Source organism: Schistocerca nitens, chromosome 2 (assembly GCF_023898315.1).
Source record: "Schistocerca nitens isolate TAMUIC-IGC-003100 chromosome 2, iqSchNite1.1, whole genome shotgun sequence".
Classification (NCBI taxonomy): Eukaryota; Metazoa; Arthropoda; class Insecta; order Orthoptera; family Acrididae; genus Schistocerca; species Schistocerca nitens.
Window position 1 is genome coordinate 161,310,819 of NC_064615.1, and position 26,792 is coordinate 161,337,610.

The window sequence follows — 26,792 nt, forward strand, 5'->3', positions numbered from 1 at the left end:
ATAATGTACGTACAATTTACCTAGTGCAAACAAAAAAAAAGAATAAATGCATTACTAAAAAGCCTGCCTATTCAAGTGGCCTTCCGTACCAATAACAATACCGTAACAAAACTGCGTTCAAGCAAGATCAAAATGTCAGAATATACCTGTCCTGAAATATGCAAAATCACTTGTTACGATTGCAATAATTTCTTTATTGACCGAACAGTAAGAGATTTTAGTATCATGTTCAAAGAACACATCAGAAACTAAAACAGTAATCGACCTAGCTTCTTATTACACCTAAAAAATCAACACCACACAGCAAAGAATATTGAAACTGTATTACAAATACTACACAGAGTATCCAAAGGACTAGCTATGAGCATATTTGAAGAATTGGCTATATTCTAGTATATACCTACGAGAGAGTATCCACACGAAATACTAAACGAACACACAGACTTTAAACATAAATATTATCTGGAAATATTAATTGACAAACTAGAACACGAAAAGGATAGTACATATGGACTACAAAAGATTCTCGTACGAAAGACAGAATTCACAGCGAAATACAGTCAGTGAGACGTAACGCTGACGATGCTTAGGTAAATATACTTTGTAAACGTAGAGCACCATAGTGAATTAACTATCAAACAAATATCAAATCGTTATATGCAGTAAACTAACTGTCAAATAAGTGCGAAAACGCATTCCATACATTTACTACATGTCAAGCAACCAGTACGAATTAGACAATGGCAATTTACTACAGATGCAATATGGACGTCAAATCAAACTAGACGTAGGTACCAGTTTATAATTCCATTGAACACTTAATCACATGGACAACCACAATTTACGTAAACAGTTTCACCAATGTTTTAATTGCAGGTTACTTGAGTATGGCAAGCCAGCCTCTGTGGCCGAGCGGTTCTAGGCGCTTCAGTCCGGAACCGCGCTGCTCCTTCCGACGTAGGTTCGTATCCTGGCTCAGGCATGGGTGTGTTTGATGTCCTTATGTTTGTCAGGTTTAATTAGATTTAAGTTTAGGGAACTGATGACCTCAGCCGTTAAGTCCCATAGTGCTTAGAGCCATTTGAACCATTTTTTGGGAATGGCAATAATTCCGAAACAGCTATCGTGAAGAATGTTAAACTTATTGCAGCTAGTATGGATCTTTGCTTCTAAAAAAATGTCATACGTCCACTACGCTGCGGGCCTAATTGAGCGTAAAGAATTGCCAAAATATGGAAGAATATCCGTGGCTTGTGAGGATATAGGACTCTTGCATCTTCGTACAGTAATCTTTTACAAACACCTGGCTCCAGACTCTAAAGTGTTGGGAAATTAATTCAGGAGATAAGCGGGTGATTACTGGTCATTGAAGTAAATGATAATGTGGCTCACAGGGTTTGGAAAAGACGGGCAGTATGAACTAAACGCTTAGGAAAAATGTTCCGAAATGATTACTGTAAGTCAGGGCCTAGGGCGAACGCAATTTATTTTCCGCCTGGAACGCACCTGGACGTAAGCTGTACGATGCGCTCCGGCAGAGGGGAGCTGCAGCCATGTGAAAGATTCCAGCCATTAATAACGACGCCCGGTAATCCTTCTTTACGCACGCTACGCTGCTTCTCCAAATTGCTGCACAAATTTCAATTTCGATGGAAATGCAGAAGTCTGAGTGCAGAAGCAGCGGCGACGATAACTAATGGCTTTGGAAGAGCGTCGTGACTCGTCGGCTAACAGGGCGAAAGTGCGAGCAGTCACCGTGACGACTGCTGACTCCATAGAAACCAGCACAGGCTTGTGTGCCCACTGAGGAGTGCTATCTGTAAACTTTATTCTTAATAATACGTGTTTTAGACTTCTTCACAGTTACATTAGCTGAGTTAGAACCAACATGACGTATTAATTAATATAAACAGATACTCTGATACCTTAAATATTATTTTGAACAGTTTCAGTCATATTGTTGTTGTATTAAGTTATTATTTCCGGTCGTTCATATTGAAAAACTGTAAGTGTGACTTGCAAGACAGCTGGAAGTGGTATGTTGCCTTCTACGTGCTTGGATGCACTAACCGTTAGCACTTCACTGCAGTCACACAATGCAGGTAGGAATAACGTCATCTACAGTCCCCATGTAAGGAAAGGTTAAACAGTGTGTGTTTCCCGTAGAAATGAAATAGCGTTGTTACTTGCTTGTGAGATCTTTATATGCCTCGTATTAGAAAGGGAAGTGTATACCAGCAGCTGTCGTAAGTCGTTAGTGCCTATCGAGAATACGATTTATCTTTTAGCGATAGTATTTTTATAAGAATGTGGAATCGATGAGTCTATAATGGGCTCACTAAACGCCTTGTCTGATCTCAGCGGATAGATACGTAACCAGTAGAACAGTTCATGATGGAAGGGGGATTACCGTCTATGGCGACTGTCACTGTAAAGATACTTCTAAAGAAACAGAGACTACTGCATGATAGGTACACAACAAGTCTGGCTGTCAAGAGATCATGCGTGAAGTCTCTAATGACTGCCGTAGCATAATATTGCCGAAAGCTCTTTCACAAAAGTTAAATAAATTATGTGGTATCTAAGGGATGTTAGTGGGGTAAAAATTAGTGTTCAGTCACTCTGACGAAACAGGGACCGCAGTTGAGAGTAACACATCAAAATCATAAATGCATAACTCTGTTTTAAAAAGTTCGTTTACAAAGGAAAAACCCAGGATTTTTGCTCCAATTTAAGTCTACTACCGCTGAAACAATGAGTCAAATAGGACTTAGTGTCAGTCGCCTTGAGACATAGGTGAAGATGTTAAAATTGAACAAAACCGAGGAGCCCTATGGAATCCCTATCACACTCTAATTGTAATCTGTGGCACAGTTAGCCCCTCTTCTAACTACAATCTATCATAGATCCTTTGGGCAAAAAGCCGTGCCCAGTGGTTGGAACCAAGTACAAGTACCACTTATCCACAACAAGAGTGATCCAAAACTTACCGTCCAATATCCTTGACCTCATTTGTTCAAATGGTTCAAATGGCTCTAAGCACTATGGGACTTAACATCTGAGGTCGTCAGTCCCATAGACTTAGAACTACTTAAACCTAAGCAACCTAAGGACAGCACATACATCCATGCCCGAGGCAGGATTCGAACCTGCAACTGCAGCAGCAGCGCGGTTCCAGACTCAAGAGCCTAGAACCGCTCGGCCACGACGGCCGGCACTCGTTTGTTGTAGAATCTTAGAACATATACTGAGCTCAAACATAATGTGGTATCTCGAACAGAATGACCTCCTCTATAGCAACCAGCACAGATTTCCAAAACACTGATCATGTGACATCCAACTCGCAGGTTAACCACGAGGCATACTGGATGCCGCGGATCAAGGCAGTCAGGTAGGTGCAGTGTTGCTCTATTTACAGAAAGCATTTCACACAGGGACACACCTACGTTTATTACCAAAAGTATGATTGTATGGGGTATCAGGCGAAATTCGTGGGTGTACTAAGGATTTTTTGGTAGAGAGGACGCAGCAAGTTATCTTGAATCTACAGTCATCGACAGACACAGATGTAAATTCCGGTGTACACCAGGGAGTGCTTTTGGTCTCTTGCTGTTCATGTTTTATGTTAACGACCTTGAGGACAATATTGATACTAAACTCAGATTTCTCGTAGATTATGCAGTTACCTGAAAAAAGCCGCACGAATATTCAGTCGGACCTCGATACGTTATCAAAGTGGATTGGCAACTTACTTTAATTTTCAGAAATGTATAACTGAGCACTTCACAAAACTAGAAGACATAGTAATTCAGTGTCATAACGGTGATCGGCAATCTTACACAGATACAGGGGTATAATACGTTACAGTGACATGAGATGGAACGATCATAGCAGGTAGAAGACTTCAGTTGATTGGTAGAATACTAGGGAATGCAATCCTTCCACAAAGAAAATTGCTTACAAATCACTTGCACCATCCATCCTACAATACTGCTAAAGTGTGTGGAACTCCTACGAAATACAGACTAACAGGATATATTGAATGTATAGAGGGAAAGGCTGCACGTATGGTCTCAGATATGTCTGACCCGCGGGAGAGTGTCTCAGAGATGTTGAAAGGTCTGAACTGGCAGACATTTGGTGATCGACGAAAGTTATGCCAAGAATCCATATTTAAAAAATGATCACCTCATACGTATTGCTCGCAAGAAGTTCTTTAGGGCAAATTTAGATTAATTAAAGCAAGCTCAAATCATTGAAGCACTCACTCTTCCCTCGATCCAGACGTCAGTGGAACGGAAAAAAGTTCTAATTATTGGTACAATGCAGTTCCTCAGCGGCTTCCAGAGTATAGGTGAAGATGTAGACGCTGAGGAGCGACTACGTTCGTTAGACTGCGCAGGAGGATTAATCCATTTCGTGTACGTAGAGTCAAGAAATGTGCTTGTTTGCGGAAAAGCAGGTTTGCATAGGGACAGTATGACGACATCTGGAGTGCAACAGAATGTCAGTACTGCGTCCAGTGTTTTCCAACTTACATTGACGTGGCAGAGGTGTGCGGCCAAGGATAAACGCCCAGCAACACTGGAGACAGGAGAGGCACCAAGTCATTTTATTTTTTGAGACGAGTCAGGTTTCTGTGTACAGCGTCACGACGTATCTGTTAGTGGTGGTTCATAGGGGAGCAAACGTCAGATTTCATTTAATGTTCTATTGTGACGCTGTGATGACATGGTGTGCTATTCCGTACGTAAATGAACCATCTCAGGTTCGGGTATCCGGTAATTTGGACCGCAGCTATTATATTGCTGTCGTGTCAAGCTGTTATTTGTGCCCTGTATTCGAAGTCTCAGCTACGTTATCTTTCAGGAAGATTATACGTGACTTCAAGTTGTCCTGGCTATACTGACGAACCTTGAAACACACGGATTTCGACTGTCGCCACGACTAACTTTTTTCCAGATCGTGCTACCAACCGGTTCCCAGTCACTTTGACTCATGAACTTCGGCATAGAGATAAACGTTTAATAGTAACTGTCATCGAAGCTCTGCTGGACTCGATGCTCAGCGGTGTGTTTATTGTTGCAAGTGAAGCGTTGCGCTATGGATATGTCGTGCCACGGTCTACAGTAGAACATCTTTGCCTTAGGAGGGGCGTGGTTGGAGCAGAGGTCGGGGACGCGAGGGCAGTGACAGTGAGACCGGGAAGGTGGAACAGTTCGCACGGGGTGAGGCGGCCGAGTTGGAACCTGGCGGCGAGGAGAGTAGGGTATAGACAGTTGATGTCTGGTAGAAGTCCAGCCGTTAACAGTCCCAGGCTCTGAACGTGGCAGCGATACCAGAAAGAGTCACTCAGACGGGTTCCTGGGTTGCGAGCCATTATTACCTCGGCTGAAGAAGGCTGCAAACCCTTCCAAGTGTCGGGCGCGTACCGAGGGAAGGAGCGCGTTCTGTGCTTCAGCGACCGACTAGGGACGGCGGACCGCCGCTGTGTTGAAGTTGTGGGTCGACTCCAAGCTATCGTCCGTGGAGCGTTGTACGGATGTGTCTGGAGTGAGTCAACGTAATCAGTTACCACACCTATAATTACCATTTCCTATACCAGTACTGTGCCAACGGCCTTGCCGCGGTGGTAACACCGGTTCCCGTCAGATCATCGAAGTTAAGCGCTGTTGGGCTGGGCTAGCACTTGGATGGGTGACCATCCGGTCTGCCAAGCGCTGTTGGTTAGCGAGTTGCACTCAGCCCTTGTGAGGCATACTGAGGAGCTACTTCATTGAGAGGTAGCGGCCCCGTCTCGGAAACTGACGTATGGCCGGGAGAGTGGTGTGCTGACCACTTGCCCCTCCATATCCGCATCCAGTGACCCCTGTGGCCTGAGGATGAAACGGCGGCAGGTCGGTACCGTTGGGCCTTCATGGCCTGTTCGGGAGGAGTTATACCAGTACTGTGACTGTTTAGTTCGGTAGTTTTCTGGTTGTTTTTTCTAGTGCACTCCTGGTTCCGTATCAGACTTCTGGTTATTGATCCCACTTCCGTTTAAAGACAGGAAAGTTGTGAGTGCACTCCTATAAAACTGCTGAATTTGTTTCTTTATTTAATGCTCTAATCTGAGAGTTATTTGGTGTAAGGCGTCGGATTTGTGGCAGGTCGCATTTACGTATCAGATGGGTCCATTTCATTACGTGATACTTATTTGCGGAGTATACCTCTTTTTCGGATTTTAAATCTTAAAGTTTCTTTCGACAAAGGATTTTAGCTCTTTTATTTTACTGCTACAGTTTTTATTATTGTATTTTATCTGCTTATGATTAACCAATCTGGTACAGTTCTGTAACTGTAAATTATTCTGGTTGTTAGTACTTAGTCCAACTGGAGGCGTTTCCCAATAGGTGTTTAATAAACCTAACTTAGTGTGTCCTGTTGGAATAAAGTTCACAACAGACATGATCTTCAATCTCCCTTTGGCCCAGTTCTTCTTACCGAAGGCAGCCTGATGTTGGTGTTGCATACTAGCAAGAAGCTCTGTATACTAAATTCCGAACGTTGTAGCGCAGTGGTTATAGCACAGTGCACTCGGATTCGAGCAGACGACTGTTCGGATCGGCATCCGGCCACCATATTTAAGTTTACCGTGATTTCCTTGAATCGCTCCAAGAAAATGTTGCCATAGTTTCTTTGAAAGGACACGCAGGCTTTCCTTCTCCATCCTTGAAATACTGCATGATTGTGCTCCGTCTCTAATGACCTCGAAGTCAGCGGGCCTTTAAGCCCCAATCTTCTCTTTCTGTTTTCTAAATTTTGGGCTCCAAATCACCTACAAATATAATAGTTCATTCTTCGTGCTCCACTATGCGCAAGAAGTAAAATTTCGTTATTTACTATTCTTCCTGGTGCAGCAATTTTTATGGCCACCAGTTTGTATATAGGATATTAACAGAATCCGTCTCGCGTTCCAAGAAGTATCAGTACTCAACTAAACTGAAAAATTAGTTCAATAAGCATTGATGTTATAAATCACGAGTATGTACTCGACATTTCACCTCGGCTTAAGGAACTTCCTTATTCGTTCAAGCACAGCAATTATTCATGAACTACTCAGACAAAGTGATAACTCATACATTCCGATGTTGTCTGTCGTCCCATATTGGTTCCAGGATGTTGCCAACGTGTTGCCAAATTTATTTCGAGTACGATGCAGAAGTTTCGGTGGGGAGCCCATACACATCCTTCATACAGTACCGATCTCTCCTCATACGATTTCCAAATTTTTTAAGACCTGAAGGAAGACATTCGTAGCCGTCGATTTACTTCGAACAAAGAAGTGCACACCTGGGTACAATCATGGCTCTGTAGACCACCTCACTGAGCGTCCTGTCTCACAGTGGAATAAGTGTATTAACATGGCGATTACTTTCTAAAAAATAAACTGTTTACTTACTTTTCTTGACCCGTTTTCGTTTGACTCCCCTCATAGCATAGTAAACGGGTAAAGTACTTTCTGCTTCAAAACCTGTCACTGTGTGTGCTGACCTTCTATGTACAAATATGTCACAGAGTGTGTGCCTTTCTTTGTAAATGTAGATGGGCACACACTCTGACAAGTTTTTACCAAGAACGCCTGATCACATTGTGATAGGTTTTGAGCCAGAAATTTCTTTGTCTTCCCACATAGCTACAGAATAACAGCAGAGGATACAACAGAATTACACATTCGAGGCAACAGGGTTGTCCCATACATATTAACTACAGTCATGGTTGTATTTTATGTTGATTGCTGGAGTAACAATTATGTTCCTGTATTACAACTGAAATAATTTTTCGTTCCACTCTTATTTCACAACAAATAGGTCAAAATTGACTCTTAAAATTACAGTCATAACAAATAAGTCAAACATAACGTTGTTCACTTCACCTTATGATGAATCAACATAATCGCAATTCTGCACCAATGACACAACAGTATGACCTCGAATAGAGAGACCTGTTAGTTCTAGTATGTATTCATCACACATGTAACTCACATACATATTATTTAAGAGACAAAAAAGAAGAATTCTCTCTGTATTAACACTAAAACATTTAATAACACCTATCATCCCAAGTTTAAGATATTTTTTCAACACTGAAAGTAAATAAATGTAATAGCTTGTCTTAGCAGGAACTTTCTAGACAAAACTGGTACCTTTCAACAATACCGATTCAAAAATCGTTAGAATCGGCAGTGACTGAACTTTTAACCTTGTTTGTTCTAGGTATATGCCCTGTTCCATATCAGACTTCTGGTAGTTGATCCCACTTTTGTCTCTGAGCAGGAAATTTGTGTGTGCACTCCTATAAAACTATTGAATTTATCTCTTTATGTAATGTCCCAATCTGAGAGTCATTTGGTGTAAAGCGTCGGATTTGTGGCAGCGCGCATTTATGTATTTGAAAGGTTCATTTCATCATATGATCCTTATTTGCGGAGTATATCCCTTTTTTGGATTTAAAATCTTAAAATTTCTTTCGGGAAACAATTTTATCTCTTTTATTGTACTGGTACAGTTTTTATTATTGTATTTCATAATACATTTATTATTTAATGATTTTGAATTCTCAGTTTGTAATTTAACAGTACTGTGTTACACAGTTAAGAAGCTGATACAAACCTGATCTATCATTAATGGTAATACTATGATGTCATCACCACACTCGCCTTGTGTTGAGATTGACGATTATTTGTCATCTAAGTATAGGATGACAGGTTGTCGCTATTAGCTCCAATTACTGACCACTTCAATGAACTGCAGGTCAGTAGATTCAATAACTGGAACGTGTCACGGCTTCATTATGCCGGCACGCTGCATCGATACATTCATACTTCTAAACAACTGTGCTTCAGATGTACTAATGTAGAGAGTGGTCTGCTCGTCTGCTAGTACGGGATTTTACGAAACATGCCACTACACTCCTGTCACTCCCGATGCAGGCTCCCTAGCACAAATTAGGTTTTTATATATGCATATAAATGTCCTACTTTACAAAAAATGAATCTCATCATCATTCTTTCTAGTTAGTTATATATAAGATATTTTTATATGTGTACATCTAGATTAATATTCTGCAAGTCACTGTGAAGTGCATGGCAGGGAGTATTTTGCACGGTAACATACGTTAGAGTTTCTTCCCGTTCCAGTCGCCTATGGAGCGCAAGTATAATAACAGCGTAAATGCCTTTATGCGTGCTGTAATTATTATAATGTTGCTTTCATGGCCCCTACGGGAGTGACATGTAGGGGATACAGGACTGAACAAGATCATTAGAGTCTTCAGTTAATAAAAGTTCTTAAAACATTGCAACTAAAAAATGGCTTGTGTTATCATTCGTATTCACTTGTTTTCACCATTTGCGTAAGAGGAAACACCTTTCAGATATCTGTCTTCCAAGGTTATTTTATTTGGCTACCATTTTCAGCTTTTTACTGCGCCATCTTCAGGCTGCTGACCAATGTATAGGCAGATTCTACCTCGGCTCTGACCTAAAACAGAGACCAGCAGTACTGGTATTAATAGATGTTTGCTATAGTTAGATTTGCCTAACGTTCTGGAGGGAGTCACGAAAACCTGCGACAACTATCGCCGCTCTTATTTTAAACGTTTATAATCCCGAATCGCCCTCACAAAAATTTTGAAACAGTTCCTATTCTAAAAATTATTCAATTCCTTCTTGACACGTTGGCACAGCGGCCTTCTATTCCTACCATTTATAAACAGTCGTGGGTTGCACAGTGTTCCTTATTAAACTCAAAAACGACGCATTTCGCCCGTATAGGAGGACGATGATGCCCTATCCGGAAGAAACTCGTCGTTCTTCAGTTAAATAAAGAACACTGTGCAACCTACGACTGATTTTTAGACAACAGTTCCCGTTCATTGCTCTCTGCCTTTATTTTCTTGAAGTTTTCTTTGGCTGTGAAATGAACACCAGAAATGGAAATTTCTACCCAGGTTTCCCAATACCATTTCAAGGGCATATCACTGAAAAGATCTGTGGCCTATGATACATCGATAACAGACACAGGAATTGAGGTGTAAATAAAAAAACAATGAAAGAATACAGTGCAACTTCCATCGCAATTCATACTGCTACAGCTTTCATGTCTGTAACACCTGTTAATATGATGCAACGTCCTAGGCCTGTATCTACCTGTTCAAAACCATCAGGACATCTATTAGTTATAAGGGTTCCAACCACCCTTCGTATATCGGCTTCATCTCACTGTGGCCACTATCAGTGTGGTGTCTGAATGTTTGTGGTTTTAGCTTTAATTTTTACTACTCATTTCCCTTTAGACAAAAAATCATTTTTAAACACATGGATGCAAGAATTGTTCATTTAAATCAGGATACTCAGTTTTAGTAACACTTAGGTGAGGACCCTGCATAGGTTCATGATCAGAATTGAAAATATGGGTCTGGACACAAATTTAGGTTTTATATTGAAAGGTAATTTGTTTGGACTATTTAATTGATCGAGAAAGATGGCAAAATTTAGTGTACTAACAACATTTATTTTTTCAAACAAGACATAAATTATACGAAACAAGTTATAGAGTGAATACCCTGGACAACTAACAGGTGATTTAATGCTCCACTGGGTGGATCCTGGTTGGCAACGACAGTTGAACTAGGTGAGCAGTGAGTCAAGTACACTGGCCCTAAAAATGTGGATAACAAAAGCTGAATTGACCTGACCATGAGGAGACTTTGAGTGATCAAATCTGCTGAAGTTTCTCTACATAGGTGCAGCAGAGAGCAATTGGCGATTGAGATCTGTACGCCCTGACAATGCCGGAGCCGCAGTACATTACCCTGTTTACTTTGTGTGGCGACGTAACTTGCAGCTGGCGAGATGTGTGTGGCGCAGGAGGTGAGACATAATGGCGGCACCTATGAACCGATCGCAGCCACGAAAGAAATGCATAAATCTCACGGTCTAGCGATCAGGCAGACGGATCGCAATTTACTCTCTACCAGAGTCCTGAAATCACGGCAGATTTCAGTGTGTGACTCACCCGTTCGCTGGTCTTACCAAGGACCAATTTGGCTCACTTATACAACAGAGCGCAAGACTGGTAAACCGAAAACGAATAAGTGTGCCCTCGGCAAAGGAGTAGTCCATGACGTTTGAAGTCACACTGTCGGTACAGTAAGAACTTCACCATAGGCTCCACAGTCTAAAGTACCCACAAGTGAAGTCAGTCTCAGGACAGGTGCTTCAAATGGCTCTGGGCACTATGGGACTTAATTTCTGAGGTCATCAGTCACCTAGAATTACAACTACTTAAACCTAACTAACCTAAGGACATCACACACATCCATGCCCGAAGCAGGATTCGAACCTGCGACCGTAGCGGTCTCGCGGTTCCTGACTGTAGCGCCTAGAACCGCTCGGCCACCTCGGCTGGCCTCAGGACAGGCCCCAAGTACCAACCACTCATGCCAGAGCTTCGAACAGAAGTCCCTTTCCAGACCAAAGTCCCGCACCCCCGTGCTTCGAAACGCTTCAAAAAAAAAAAAAAATAAATAAATAAATAAATCAATTATTCTGCAAAGTGCGCAAACGACACCGCGTTCACCTTGCCTTGAACCAATTACAAGCCTCTAGAGCCACAAAATCTCCCCTCCCACACGACAGCACAAACTCATGTCGAACCAGGACATGCGTTAAGAAAGCTGCAGCTCTGTAAAGAAAGAAACCGCCGGTTACTGGCTTTTATAAGCTTTCACAGAGGGGGAAGAGATGATTTCCTCACAGGTCGTGTCACTTCCCACAGCAACAAGCGAACAGATAGAATCTCAAAGATCTTTAACTAATTCGCCTGTGCCTTGGAGCTTGTTAGTCCTAGCTATGAAATGTAGTAAAGATTCTATCTCTAAACATTTCTCAGGTACCGGAGTTTTCTAAATATAACAGAGGCACCTGAGGGAAGTGGTTCACTGGCCTACTTGCACTATCAGCAAACACAAAAGCATGTGAATTTTTATTATGTGTGGCTCTGTGCATAAGGCCCGGTTTACAACTTCACTGGATAGACGCGTTCCTTTAGACCATTGCCCCTGCCCAGGCTTCTCCTGGTGCCACAGCAGGTATCGAGGTATTGTTCTGCTAGAGGCCTGTCTTGATGAGGGGCTGCCCTATCTGCCCTGTAAGGCTGTGGGCCTATCTGGAAAGATTTACTAAGCAATGGGCTCGCCGCCAATTGCTTTCAACTCCCAACAAGAAATTTCTACGAGCTAAGAATCATAAAAATATCTCATGCATTTAGCGCCATACCTGGCTCCTTCAACGTCTGCTCAGGCTTTCGGGAGTCTCGATCAAGGTGCATCAGGTTGTAATAAAATCTTTAATAATTTTCTGTATTTGAAAAATACATGAGAGAGTAACTCGTCTTCTGTCACTGCCCCCTACTTGCCATTGATTTCTGCATGGGTAGTGTGACATGAACCAGAGGAATCATTGAAAATATTAGGAGAATCTCATCCTGATAACCGATCTATATGTGAAAAAGGTAACTGCCCATCAGAATTCCCTATGGCTAAAACACATGCTAGTTTGACCTCATTCATTTTAGGGGTCATTCATTCACATGAACTGCAAGCTGGCAGGAGTACATGTAAACATTGCTGTGAGTAGTATGAATTACGTTAGAACCTCGGGTCATTGCTACATCACAGACTTCCATTAAACTTTACATATGTGATTAAAGTAGCAAAGAAATGTACCTATTCACACCATATCCTGAGATCAGAGATGTCTAATGCCCCTAATCATCTACAATATCCTGAAGTATGAACTGTTCTCTGCTCATTGATTTACTCCTGCTCTATCATTCATTTGGTCTCAATCATCAAACACATACATTCTCATATTCTCAATAACATGTGTAATCTGTTTGTGTTATTGCCTAAGTTGTGTAAATTTGTGTTTATTTCCTATGACATGAAAACAAATACAGGCACATAATCAGTGTCGAGAACATTAATAAACGTGCAGCAGAAACAGAGACCTAACAATCAAAAGAGTACAATTGATATATACAAAAAAATACTACATAATGATATTACAGAAAGGTATCATATCACTCCCTCCACAAGGGTCCTTGGGAAGACAAATTTTACAATCGAAAATGTCACATGAATTGAGAACATGGCACTTATGCACATGCACAGACCGTCAGTGTTAGGACTGAAGAACGGCATTTTGCGCCAGAGTGGAATGGCTTCTCACTCAGTGTTTGACATGGCAGAAGTGGCAGCACACGTCTCTCGCTTTCCCTCTCGTCTCTGGCAGCATCTGGTGTCTTGGCAGCAACCGGCGTGTTTGGCAGCTTCCGGACTGCAGCTGGACCCTTGGCCTCATCCTAGTCAGGCTGCAGAGACTGGCATGACAGCATTACATTTGACATGCAACCCACCATTTGGTGTAGAAATCCATTCAGAATTATTGGGATGTGGGACAGCCCTACTCTTCACATTCGCCTCTGCATCGTAACACGCACCTGCCGTCGCGGGACACTGGATTAGCTCACCTTTCGTCGATGGGACACGTCGCTCTCGGAATCCCGCTGAGTCGGTTAGGCTCGGGGCGCACATTGACTGTGGTGACATGCGACTCACTTGTCCCTTGATTAGCGGCGTGGTTGGTCGTTGGCCGCTAGGGGATTGTCCCTGGCACGTGGTGGCATGCCGCTGTCTGCCCGGGCTTGAGACGTGCCGCCTCCACTGGGAGATGATCCGGCTGCGCGACATAGGCCCGCCAGCTGGCAGCAGCCGGTTCTGTTGCTGCAGATGGTGCCCCCCCCCCCCCCCCCCCACCTGGGCTGCTACAGCTGACTGATTACGTCTGCCCACTCCATTTGCCCCTTGCTGGCTGGTGTGGGCTGTGCCATCCAGTCTGCCATGTCGGTTCGTCAATATATATATTCGGATTTAGGCTATGAGATGTTCGAGATAGCCTGCCATCACTGGTGATGGTGTGGCGCAGACGAATAGAGTAATTCTGTTCTGTCAGAACATCGATGCTGTCGATGACTTCCTGAATGTCTCTTCTCAGCTTAGCAATGATTTTCGGGTTATTGCTGTACCCCTTGTCTTTAATATAGCCCAAAAAAATGAGTCACATGTTCAGATCCAGAGAATATGGTGGCCAATCGAAGCTAATGCCAGTGGCCTCTGGGTTCCCCAGAGCCAGAATGCTGTCCCCAAAGTGCTCCTCCAGGACATCAAACACTCTCCTGCTTCTATGGGGATCGAGCTCTGACTTGCATGAACCAAATCATGTCGAAATCAGCGTCACTTTGGATAATGAGGATGAAATAATCTTCCAAAACCTTCACGTACTGTACAGTAGTGACTGTGCCATCAAGGAATGTCGCAACTATTATTCCCTCAAACGGAAAGTATGGGGTCCTCATTATTTTTATTATGCAGCTACAACAGATTTTCATGCAGGGCCGTTCCGGGGTAACGTCCTTTAAATACTCTAACGGAAAAAAGATGCTACCAAGAAGGAGTTTTGCGAGATAGCACAAAATTGGTAGGTGTGTTTATACATATGAAATATGACACCAGTAGCTTAAGAGTGACGCTAGTAGCGCAATTATGAGGATGCAAATAAGGTTTGCTTGACATACGTGCTGTAACGGTCGTGGGCATTATTGACCTTCGAGATTAGACGTAATTCATCGACATTGGTCAAGAATTCCTTTAAGACGTAAGAGACACCATTATCAACAGCACACTGAATTTGAACGAGGTAGCGTAAATATGGCTATGAGAAGCTGAATGTCCTTTCAATGACACTGCAGAAAGACTTGGTAGGAATGTAACCACTGTAAATGATTGCTAGCTGCGGTTTCCAAGGCAGTGTTCCTCTCGGTAGTGCCTTGTGAACATGTGCAACCCAGTCTTTTTGCCACCATACCTTTCCGATGCGGTGGCCACGGGAAGGTATGGTCGCAAGAAGACAGGGCTGCGAACGGCCACGTGTCACCACCGAAAGGGAATACCATCGTTTTCGGCGTACGGCTGTGGTGCATTTTATCGCTTCTACAGCAGCAATATGAGCGGCAGTATCACCACAAGATACAACAAACTGTTACAAACTGGTAACTTCAACGACAGCTCCAAGCCAAATGCCCCATAGTATGCATTCCATTGGCCCCGAAGCACCGCCATTTGCGAATTGGGTCAAGTAGTTCATTGGAGGCCGGATTGGAAGACTGTTGTGTTTTCTGCCTCGGTGACAGTGATTGCCTTGTATTAGAAGGAGAGAAGGTGACGGCCTGCAACCAACCTGTCTGCGAGTAACCCAGGAGCTATTTTCGGGTTGCGGTTTAGTGTGGAGCACTCTTGAGGCTATCCCACGCACCCTGGCTGCGGATCTGTACGCCATTCTGGTGAATCGACCTGTTGCGCTACCATTTATAAACAACAGTTAAGGGGATGTATCCCAACAGGATAACGTTCGCCTACACAGATATGCAGTACACAGCCCTCCGAAACGCATAATGCGAAACAGGTTTTGAAGATTAAACGATTTTCCGCCTTCGACTGTTTCCAGTGATAGAATAAATGCGCTTTTATTTCGTAATTCACTTGCAATACATTACTAATTAACTTCGGGAGATGATTTATGCAGTGTCTCCCAGAAGCTATGTTCGGGTTGCGGTTTAGTGTGGAGCACTCTTGAGGCTATCCCACGCACCCCGGCTGCAGATCTGTACGTCGTAAGAGATCTGTACATCGTAAGAGACGGGTAATGGCATGAAATAGGAAATTGCCCGCAAGGGCGAAGGACTTTGGGACTGTGTATGTGCCAAGAGACCTCTATGGTACCCGTGAAGGCCCTACACGAAATCCAGTTAGTGACAGCCAGAGGGGCTCTGGTAAAACTACGATAGAACCTGCAAGCCATTAGTGAATAACCCATTGCTTTTGGCAGTCAAACGAGCCTCGGATCAAAACCCAAAGTGACGAAACCTTTGAGGGGATCTGCCAGGTATGACGGTCAAGATGGTCCCAATTAAGGACAGATTTGTATATAAGAATTGAGACTATTAATGTTGTATCCCTAAAAAAGGATGCAAGTATCCAGAATGCCACACGGATAATGACAAAAGGGAACATACGGATTACGGGACTATAAAAAGTGAGAAAGAAAAGGAATTGTAGTAAGGGGCTGGAGAAAGATATAAGAAGTGACGGTTAGGAAGAGATAGAAGAAAAATTGCTGTTACAACAGTAGCTACAGAAATGTCGAACTAAGTACATATTGTGGAAAGTGTAAGTGACAGAATAATTAAACGTAAGATAAGGATGGAAAAAATATTCTTGATGTAGTCCAAGTATAACGATGGAAAACATATTCCAAGTCCAAGTTTAGGCTCATAAAGAAAGGTGCAAAACAGACAAGAATGAAGAACTTATCACTAAACCGGAAGATGCTGTAACATCCAACAAGACTGATTATAGGAGACTTCAACGCTAGAGCTGTCAGTGATTGAAAAGTATATGAAACAGTCGTAGGAAGCCACATATATGATCACAATAGTGAGTCGGGTGAGCTATATTACTAGACACATGCCAGAGAAATAAATGGATGGTAGGTAATTAATGATATAAGAAAAGAAATAGTAACCATTTTAACAGATACAGTTGGAATTTGGAAGAGAAATACATAGCAGAGTATATAATAATAACTGAAGAAATCAGAAAAAGCCGAAAGAAGTGAAAGTGATAACAAGTACCTTTCTACTATGGATCCCACAGACCATTGGTAGGGACACTGAAATTCAGAAAAGGTACATATGGGGGGGAAAAGACAGACTAAATAAAGTGCTGGAAAACGAAAGATACAGAAACGCAGGAGATATACGGGGCGAAACTTAAGACACAACTTCCTAAAGATGAGAGGATGGATGTAGAGGAAGAATGAGCGCAGTTCAAGCAGGCCCTATTCAAGATGAGGACATCAATAAAAGATTGACACAAAGACACTCTATGGTGGAATGACAGAGTAGCGAAATCTGTCAACAAGAAGAATGATGCATAGAGAGAATAGCTCAATTAAAGAACAGAAACGGCTAAGCATACGAGTAAACAAAACGACAGCACATGCTAAGAAGACGTCTCAGAAAAAAATTAGCAAAAGAAATAAAAGAGAGTTTTAAGTATGACAGGCAGATATACCACATATTAAGTAACAGGAACAAGCGAACAGTAAATAATTCAAAAGTCATCAACAAATAGCGAAAACCCAAGCGGGAGGAAGAAGTTTTGAAAGCATGGAAAAATTACTTCCTAACACTGTATGAAACAAATAAACGTCATGAGAGAGACCAAAGGAATAACACTATCACAGAGGAAACAGAAAGAGAAGACATGTAGATGTTGGGTGTAAAGAAAACTGTATTACGAATCTGAAATGAAAATCGCCCAGACTGGACAACATCACTGTGGAAATGAACAAAGCGGCAGGACACAAGGGAATTCAGCAGCTGTGTAGAATAATGAGGATAGTATGGCCATATGGAAAGATTTCTGATGATTGGACAAAGGCAAATACTGCATCTACCATTGTTGTTGTTGTGGTCTTCAGTCCTGAGACTGGTTTGATGCAGCTCTCCATGCTACTCTATCCCGTGCAAGCTTCTTCATCTCCCAGTACCTACTGCAACCTACATCCTTCTGAATCTGCTTAGTGTATTGATCTCTTGGTCTCCCTCTACGATTTTTACCCTCCACACTGCCCTCCAATGCTAAATTTGTGATCCCTTAATGCCTCAAAACATGTCCTACCAAACGATCCCTTCTTCTAGTCAAGTTGTGCCACAAATTTATCTTCTCCCCAATCCTATTCAATAACTCCTCATTAGTTACGTGATCTACCCACCTTATCTTCAGCATTCTTCTGTAGCACCACATTTCAAAAGCTTCTATTCTCTTCTTGTCCAAACTGGTTATCGTCCATATTTCACTTCCATACATGGCTACACTCCATACAAATACTTTCAGAAACGACTTCCTGACACTTAAATCTATACTCGATGTTAACAAATTTCTCTTCTTCAGAAACGATTTCCTTGCCATTGCCAGTCTACATTTTATATCCTCTCTACTTCGACCATCATCAGTTATTTTGCTGCCTAAATAGCAAAACTCCTTTACTACTTTAAGTGTCTCATTTCCTAATCTAATCCCCTCAGCATCACCCGATTTAATTTGACTACATTCCATTATCCTCGTTTTGCTTTTGTTGATGTTCATCTTATATCCTCCTTTCAAGACAATGTCCATTCCGTTCAACTGCTCTTCCAAGTCCTTTGCTGTCTCTGACAGAATTACAATGTCATCGGCGAACCTCAAAGTTTTTACTTCTTCTCCATGAATTTTAATACCTACTCCGAATTTTTCTTTTGTTTCCTTTACTGCTTGCTCAATATACAGATTGAATAACATCGGGGAGAGGCTGCAACCCTGTCTCACTCCTTTCCCAACCACTGCTTCCCTTTCATGCCCCTCGACTCTTATAACTGCCATCTGGTTCCTGTACAAATTGTAAATAGCCTTTCGCTCCCTGTATTTTACCCCTGCCACCTTCAGAATTTGAAAGAGAGTATTCCAGTTAACGTTGTCAAAAGCTTTCTCTAAGTCTACAAATGCTAGAAACGTAGGTTTGCCTTTTCTTAATCTAGCTTCTAAGATAAGTCGTAAGGTTAGTATTGCCTCACGTGTTCCAACATTTCTACGGAATCCAAACTGATCTTCCCCGAGGTCCACTCCTAACAGTTTTTCCATTCGTCTGTAAAGAATTCGCGTTAGTATTTTGCAGCTGTGACTTATTAAACTGATAGTTCGGTAATTTTCACATCTGTCAACACCTGCTTTCTTTGGTATTGGAATTATTATATTCTTCTTGAAGTCTGTGGGTATTTCGCCTGTCTCATACATCTTGCTCACCAGATGGTAGAGATTTGTCATGACTGGCTCTCCCAAGGCCATCAGTAGTTCTAATGGAATGTTGTCTACTCCCGGGGCCTTGTTTCGACTCAGGTCTTTCAGTGCTCTGTCAAACTCTTCACGCAGTATCTTATCTCCCATTTCATCTTCATCTACATCCTCTTCCATTTCCATAATATTGTCCTCAAGTACATCGCCCTTGTATAAACCCTCTATATACTCCTTCCACCTTTCTGCCTTCCCTTCTTTGCTTAGAACTGGGTTGCCATCTACCCTTAAGAAGGATAATAAGGCGCTCTGTTTGAATTACAAAGAAATAACACTACCGAGTCACTGCATGAAGTTCTATGTAAGGAAATTGCATACATAATCAGGAATAAGATAAAAACACAATTAAGCAAGAACAACAAGGATGGAGGCCATATTTACAACCAGACATGTTGTAGGAAGGAAAAGGGAATTAGGAAAAGCTATCTTAGTAACACTAATAGATAAAAAAAGTCTTATGACCCTGTTAGAAGGGAACAGATATGGCAAGGTCAGGCGAGACTAGAAATGTCAAAGGAAATGCAACTGAGAATTAGATACATGTACAATACTTGTCTGAATTGTGTTATAACAGACAGAAAAAATCAGAATGATTCAGAACAGACAGAGGGTTTTGGCCAAAAGCGTCAACCGTGATATTTAATATAATCATGGACAGCGTTATAACTAAAGAACGCCCAGGATCAGCAGCAAATGACATCGAATCATAGCGTGTGGAGACGATACAATGTAATGAGCAGAAGTTGAAAGAATAGCTAAATACCTGGCAGAGACTGAAGAAGTAGGCATGGAAATAAGTTTAACAAAAAGTGAATTAATGAATGATGTAGGCTGTAATGGAAAAATTATTTTAATGGAAAAGTTATTGAACAAGTATAAGCTTTCAAGTCTCTAGTATGTCAAGTGATCGAGAAAGGAAACATCGCAGAGAGTAAAAAAGGGTTCAAAATTTTATTAATGTGTGCTTTACATACTTAGGAGTTGGATGCCTACTAAAGCAAAGACATCAAATAATAGGTATATTATCTGCCAGTTTTGAGCTATGGATTAGAATGCTGGGTTTTAATAAAGAAATCTGATCAGAATACCAGCATTACAATTTGGCTTTCTACGACGCATCCTGGGTAAGACGAGAAGAGACAGGATAAGGAATGGAACAATACCAAATACCCTTCAGATTAATCCCCTAAAAGAAATTATAGGGACAAGTAGGCTTAAAAGCTTTGGCTATGGCAAAAGAATTGGACAAAAAAGCTTCCAAGAACAGCCGTAGTATGGACAGAACCCGGATGAAGACCAACTGGACGACCATGAAAAGTGAAAGACGATGTGAACCGAAGAGGACTGCAGTGGGGGGAGATACTTAATGATAGACTGTGGGGGAAAAAAGAAGCTAGGAGGAGGCTCTGTGGACGACCAGAATATGTAGAAAGGCTCCAGGAAGAAGGAGGAGAAGAATATGATGATGGTGATGATGTACGCGGTTTTGGGATGTAATGTGCTGATAATTTAATATGGTTTCCGTGATTACTTTTAATTAAGTGCAGGGCATACGACGTTGTGTTGGAGTACTTTATAAGATTTTCATGATGTTCCGATATGAAATTTTGTTTTTTATCGTTACATGAAATACTTGATAATGGCCAAGTTCCGAAATATCTAAAATGAAAAAGATTAAACCAAGATAAAATTCAATAACAATTGTTGTAAAAACGTTTTAATCTTAAAAATGTTTGGTGCCTCTTTGAGTCCCAGCATTAGAAAACTAACGAGAACAGTGTCTCCCTAAGGCAAATTGCGTCATTGGAGTAATCGATATTTTGTTAGTGGTCCCCCATCCCGCTAGACTGCATGAATTACTGACAATTACTGCAGCAGAACACTGTAACAGAGTACACCAAAAATTAATGCAACTTATACGACCGAAACCTGCTCAAATCGTCTTTCTGTCAGATTTCATTTTTATGATTGACTGAACCTCCTGACGGTGGCTTAAATAGCAGATACGGAGTTGTCAAATACACGGATGGTGTCTACAAAGTAACACCAGGTTACTGAAAGCTCAATTAGAAGAGAGATATACACCGTTGAGCCCATTAAAGAGACGATACGCTAAACATACAGCCCATGCCTAGATAAGTTTTGAAGATTCTCGGAGTACTGAGTGGTACAACAGGCGGCGAGTTATGAGACATCACGACATGCTGAGGAAACCAGTTTGCTAGGGAAGCATATAGGACCTACGAGCCAAGGTTGTCCGGCCTATGTTGAGTTGTTGAGTCTGCAGACCCATCTGTACATGATTTTACGATGCTGCTACGATGCACTAGACTCTGATAAACAGAGAACCAGAGTTTATGGGCCAACAAAAACTTATTTCTTTCCAGATCCTTCTGAAAACTAGAAATCGAATGACTAACCTCATACTCTCTATGGGGTGTAGCGGTGTCCATTAACAATGCTTGTTGCAAGCTGTCAAATTCGAACATTCTCGAGCATAAAACTAGTTTTCACAGCCATAAATAGCATTCCTTATGAACTGAGCAGCGTTTGCATTTCTTGTCCAGAAAATACTGTTACACACGGTCCAGTCACATTAACGTGACCTCCACTTTTGTTCGACTTCAACGTGCAATAACCAACCATGGAAGACCGGTGACAGCATTAGCTGCGGAAGATGTAGAAAGCATATAGTGAGGTACAAAAACACTGCAGTCGTTGTCATACTGCGGTAACAAAGAGATTTGTCTGACTTCGAAACGGGCATGATCATTGACTTTCGACCCAAGGATTGGATTGGATTGTTTGGGGGAGGAGACCAGACAGCGAGGTCATCGGTCTCATCGGATTAGGAAAAGACGGGGAAGGTAATCGGCCGTGCCCTTTCAAAGGAACCATCCCAGCATTTGCCTGAAGTGATTTAGGGAAATCACAAAAAACCTAAATCAGGATGGCCGGACGCGGGATTGAACCGTCGTCCTCCCGAATGCCAGTCCATCGACCCAAAGGGGAAGTATTTCCGGAATGGCTAAATTTGTAAACTGTTCGCGTGTCGCTGTGGTTAAGGTATACAGTGCATGGCAAAATTCCGCTATCCAAAACCGGTGGCGAGGCGACTGTGATGCACCAGGGGCCATAGATGACAGTGATGAACCACGGCTGCAGAGATGTGTTCAGGTGAATAGACTGCAGCTGTTGAATAACTGACCACCCGGATGAACCTAAGAACAGCGAAAGTTGCTGCGTATGGGCCTCCACATCACCCACGCTGACCACTGTTCGTCGGTGACGAAGGCTGGAATTTACATGCCGATACCAAAACTGGACGACTACTGAGTTGTGCCAGCTGGCCTTTTCAGACGAATCACGTTTTATGCTCCATCTGCCAGATGGCCGCTGATGTGTAAGGCGTGAAACGTCTGAATGCAAACATCCTGCCACAATCGTGGAAGGCTCCAGATCGGAGGAGGGAATGTTATTGTCTCGTAATGTATTCGTGGTATTCCATGGCTGAAGGCACAATGGATAACTCGCTAACTCGGAGATGCTGTGTCCCATGCATCTATCCTTGTGCGCCATGTCCACCCCTATAAGTAGTTTGTATTTTGCTCAGCCATTGATATCTACTAGCAGGACAAAATTACATGTCACACAGCTCGTAGTATAAGTGCGTGGTTCGAAAAGCAGCAGAATGAGTTTACTGTTCTCCCCTAGCTATCAGATTCCCCGGATTAAAACCCGGTGGAGAATCTGAGAACCACCTCGATCGGGTCCGCGGTGCAAGAGGTGGTTATTCGTGTTTTTGGCAGGTGATCACATTAATGTTACTGGACTGTGTACATTTCTCTCATACTACGCCGGAGGCTAACCGATATTTGCTACAAACTGTTACTAATAATTTTAGATTTTGTATATCTTCAAGTACGAGGGTGGTTTGAAAAGTTCTCGGAATCACCACGACCGAAACGATACTCGTGTGACCAGGCAACATGTTTCCAATCATCAACAGTCCAATTTCGGTGTTGATGGACCCAGGCGAGGAGTAAAGCTTTGTGTCATGCATTCATGAAGGGTCTACAAGTGGATCCATATCTATGATGTTACGTTGAATGGTTCGCAGGCTGACACTTGTTGGTGGCCGAGCACTGAAATCTGCAGCAATTTGCGGAAGGGTTGCACTTCTGTCACTTTATACGATTCTCATCAGTTGTCGTTGGTCCTGGTCTTGCCGGATCTTTTTCCGGCCGCTGCGATGTTGGAGATTTAGTGTTTTACCAGATCCTGATATTCTCGGTAGACTCATGAAATGGTCGTATGAGTGTGCCCACTTCATCGCTAACTCGGAGATGCTGTGTCCCATTTCTCGTGCGCTGACTATAACAGCACGTTCAGACTCACTTAAAACTTGATAACTTGCCATTATAGCAACAGTAACCGTTCTAACAATTCTGCCAGACACTTGTTGCCTTAGATAGGCGTTGGCGACTGCAGCGCAATATTCTGCGTGTGAGCCGTGGCCGGCTCGCATTGATGCCGTTTCTTCTTTGGTATTTTCACACAATCGAATGGCGTCTTATTGCTCCCTTAGTTACTACCACAATGAGTTGGTGACTGGCGTCCGTCAGTGGCAGCAGCAGCGTTTATCGATAGTAGTACTGCTGTACCATCATCGGTGTGACCGCTATATTTCCGTGTGGTGGTGTGTGTGAGGCAGTGGGTCGGTTGCGACAGAGCAGCGAGGATGTCTCCAAAGTGTGAGGTCAGGCTAGGGCCACTGGCGGCGTGCACGTACAGTTGGATTTGTGAGACACTAGCTGCGAGAGCTGCGAAGTTCGTCGCCCACCGAACCTGGATACTGGAGTTAAGTAATCAGTTAACATGTTATGAAACCTCAACTGCTGTGACATCTCTTCGGTTGTTGCTTCCTGTGCCATTCCCACTTGTGGCAATGTATGGTGTGCTAGAATCGGCAAAATTTTGCAGACAGCTTCCTGTATGGTTTTTAACTACTGAGTTCATTGTAACTTATTAGTGAAGTGCACCAGCGGTATGTTCTGCCTTGTGGGCGCTAACGTTCCGGTTACCTGCCCTGGACGTTAGCGTAGTTTGCCTTCAGTGTGTTTTCCTCGCCATGTTCGTGCTGTCCGGCACGGCATGTAGTTCGACAGCCCTGGTGTTGTTCATACTTTTCTGCTTGGTTATTGTGCCTTGACTGTATTTAGAAGCCAATTGTCAAGATGCAGAGCTGCTGGTATCTTCGTTCTCACTGATACTTTAGGTTCTCGTGCCGTTGGTCGGGTGGAAGGGAATTGATTAGGTAGTTGGTTGGTTCTTCAGCTTCCCCTAGGTCTTGTTGCCATCCGATTATTTAGTATTACGCTTGGCAGCCCGTCTCACTTAAACTTATGTTAAAGTTTCCTCCACAGGCCGACCCTTGGAACACTTCTGAGCATCACTGCTCTGTTGTTTTGGATTAGTCTCAAGTACTGTGTGAGGCATCCGCTGGGTATTAATTTAGTTTGTTTTAATGTTCGGTATGTGGCCTTCAGCCGAACTTCTACGTGAAATATTTTAATATAAGGCCTTCAGCTGTCTTAAATTAAAATTTCCCTCTCTTTCTTAATTTTGTTAACCAGGCCTTAAGCCTTGAGTTGTTCTGTGTTCAGTATATGGCCTTCAGCCGAACCTTATGTGAAATATTTTAAGGTAAGGCCTTCAGTCGTCTTAAATTAAAATTTGAAAGGTCATTTGTTTGAAGCCTTTTAAAATTTACTTACTGGAGTTCTTATTATCCAGGCCTTAAGCCCTCAGTTCTACTATTTGTAACTAAGGCCTTCAGCCGTGTGTATTCCTTATGGCAATTTTAATAACTTGTGTTCTGGCCTTCAGCCGTATTGTTTCTGGATTCTTTTAAGGGCATATGTGATTAAGTGTTTTAGCAAAATAAAGTTTGTATGTTTGTGCAACTATCAGCAACTGATTTGGGTCCCTTTCCAAAACCTGATCCGCTCTGTCCTGCGAAACCAGATTTCAGCGTTTTTACGTATCTCTGTATTTGAATACGCTTCAGTGTGTGCGACTGTGACAACAGATCAAAATGTTTTTTGGTTGGGACGAATGGGGGGAAAATGTAGTTAAATTACTTGGAAATACATAGTTTCCCAAACGTATTGGTAGTCAACTCAAGTGAAGTAATATGAAACTGTAACGTTATAGGTCGTTGTAGCTGTGATAAATATCGTAAGGAGAATGATGATTTGCACTGGAAGTGCACGACAGCTAATGTCATTAGCTTCGAAACACGGTAGCAAAATTAGATCTAGGAGTTGCAAGAGACGTAACTTCTAATATCATTAGCAGTGGTAGCAGCAATGTAGAAATCCATAACTGTAGTTACATTGTGAATAATACTTACATTAACGTGATACATATCATTATACGATCTATTTTATATTAAGTAACACGACGTCATATGACACGTTTTACCAGTTTAACATTTCCTTCATGTCAGTAGATTCATAAGGCAGAAGTTAATTTAAAAGTCAGTAAGGCGTGTAGGGAACACACGATGAAACGTGAAAAAAAAAAAAAAGAAACAAAGCAGAACTGAAAATGCTATCTGATTTAAGACTAATTGTGTAGTATTGTTTTGTTCGTACAACTCCAGTCGCAGCTTTCTGTCACACCTTAATGCGGGTTAGCGTTCTAGCTCATCCGACGTCCTTACACCGAGAAGCTGAAGTGGGGAAGAGCTCTAATTAAATTTTCCGAGATCTTTGCTGCAGCAATACAAAGGGAAAGCCTGTAAGCCATTTCAAAAGTAGTACTATCTCTCTGTCCGTCTGTCAGCCATTGTTCGTGGGATCGGTGTTTGAGAGGGACAGGCCAGAGGTTCCCACCAAGGCGCCAGATGAAGACATCAAACGCAATGCGAGAAGATGAAAAACTTCAAAGAGACAGAAACGAAATTCTAAGCAAATAGTTTAAAAAGAACAAAAGCTAAGTGTACGCATCAAATTGAAGTAAGAATTTTCTCATTCATACCACTTTACTCTGACGACAAAGGGACAGAATCTGCTAATTTTAAAATAAAGTAACTTTAACAGTCTGTTTCAATAAACTTTTTACTGTAACAAGACCCTACTGTAGGGAAGCAGCCTACTCAAGCCTTATAAAATTCTCATCAGTCTTTCCATTGTGTGCCAGCCCAGTCCGCTGTAACTAGCTCTGACGTCATAAATGTTGCGCAATACTTTAAAAATCAAGTAAATAACCTGAAACGTTTCTAGCATGTCAGGAGTAATACTAAATCAATATGCACTGAATATCAGTTCAATAACTTTAACCATTTTCGAAATTTGGACGTTTTTCTGTAAAAATCAATGGCGCAACAGAAAAGAGCTAGAAACTTAAAAATTTATATTTAGATTCCTGTTTCATAATAATTTAGTAGAAACAGTATTTTGGATCTCACAAATTAAAATTTTAGTTGAAATTCATAATTTTCTGGTTTTTGTCTTAGAAATAAAGGAAGCAAGACAGATTAAGTAGGCGAATAAATAAGGCTAGGGTGTTTAAATTTAAGTAGAAGGGAGATCCGCTATAAGCATAAAGATATGAGAAGTTTCAACTGAATAACTATAAAACTATAGCGATAGCGTATCCAAAGGGCAAGTTCAGAGCTCGTCTACTGCGTGTAGTGTAATTAAATTAATTATCTCGCCCAAAATATTTGACTT

General features: G+C 42.1%; 1 pseudogene; it reads left to right on the forward strand.

Annotated features, from left to right (window-relative positions):
• The first annotated feature begins 5,611 nt into the window (after positions 1–5,611).
• Positions 5,612–5,729, forward strand: LOC126238424 (5S ribosomal RNA; annotated as a pseudogene).
• Positions 5,730–26,792: the final 21,063 nt, after the last annotated feature.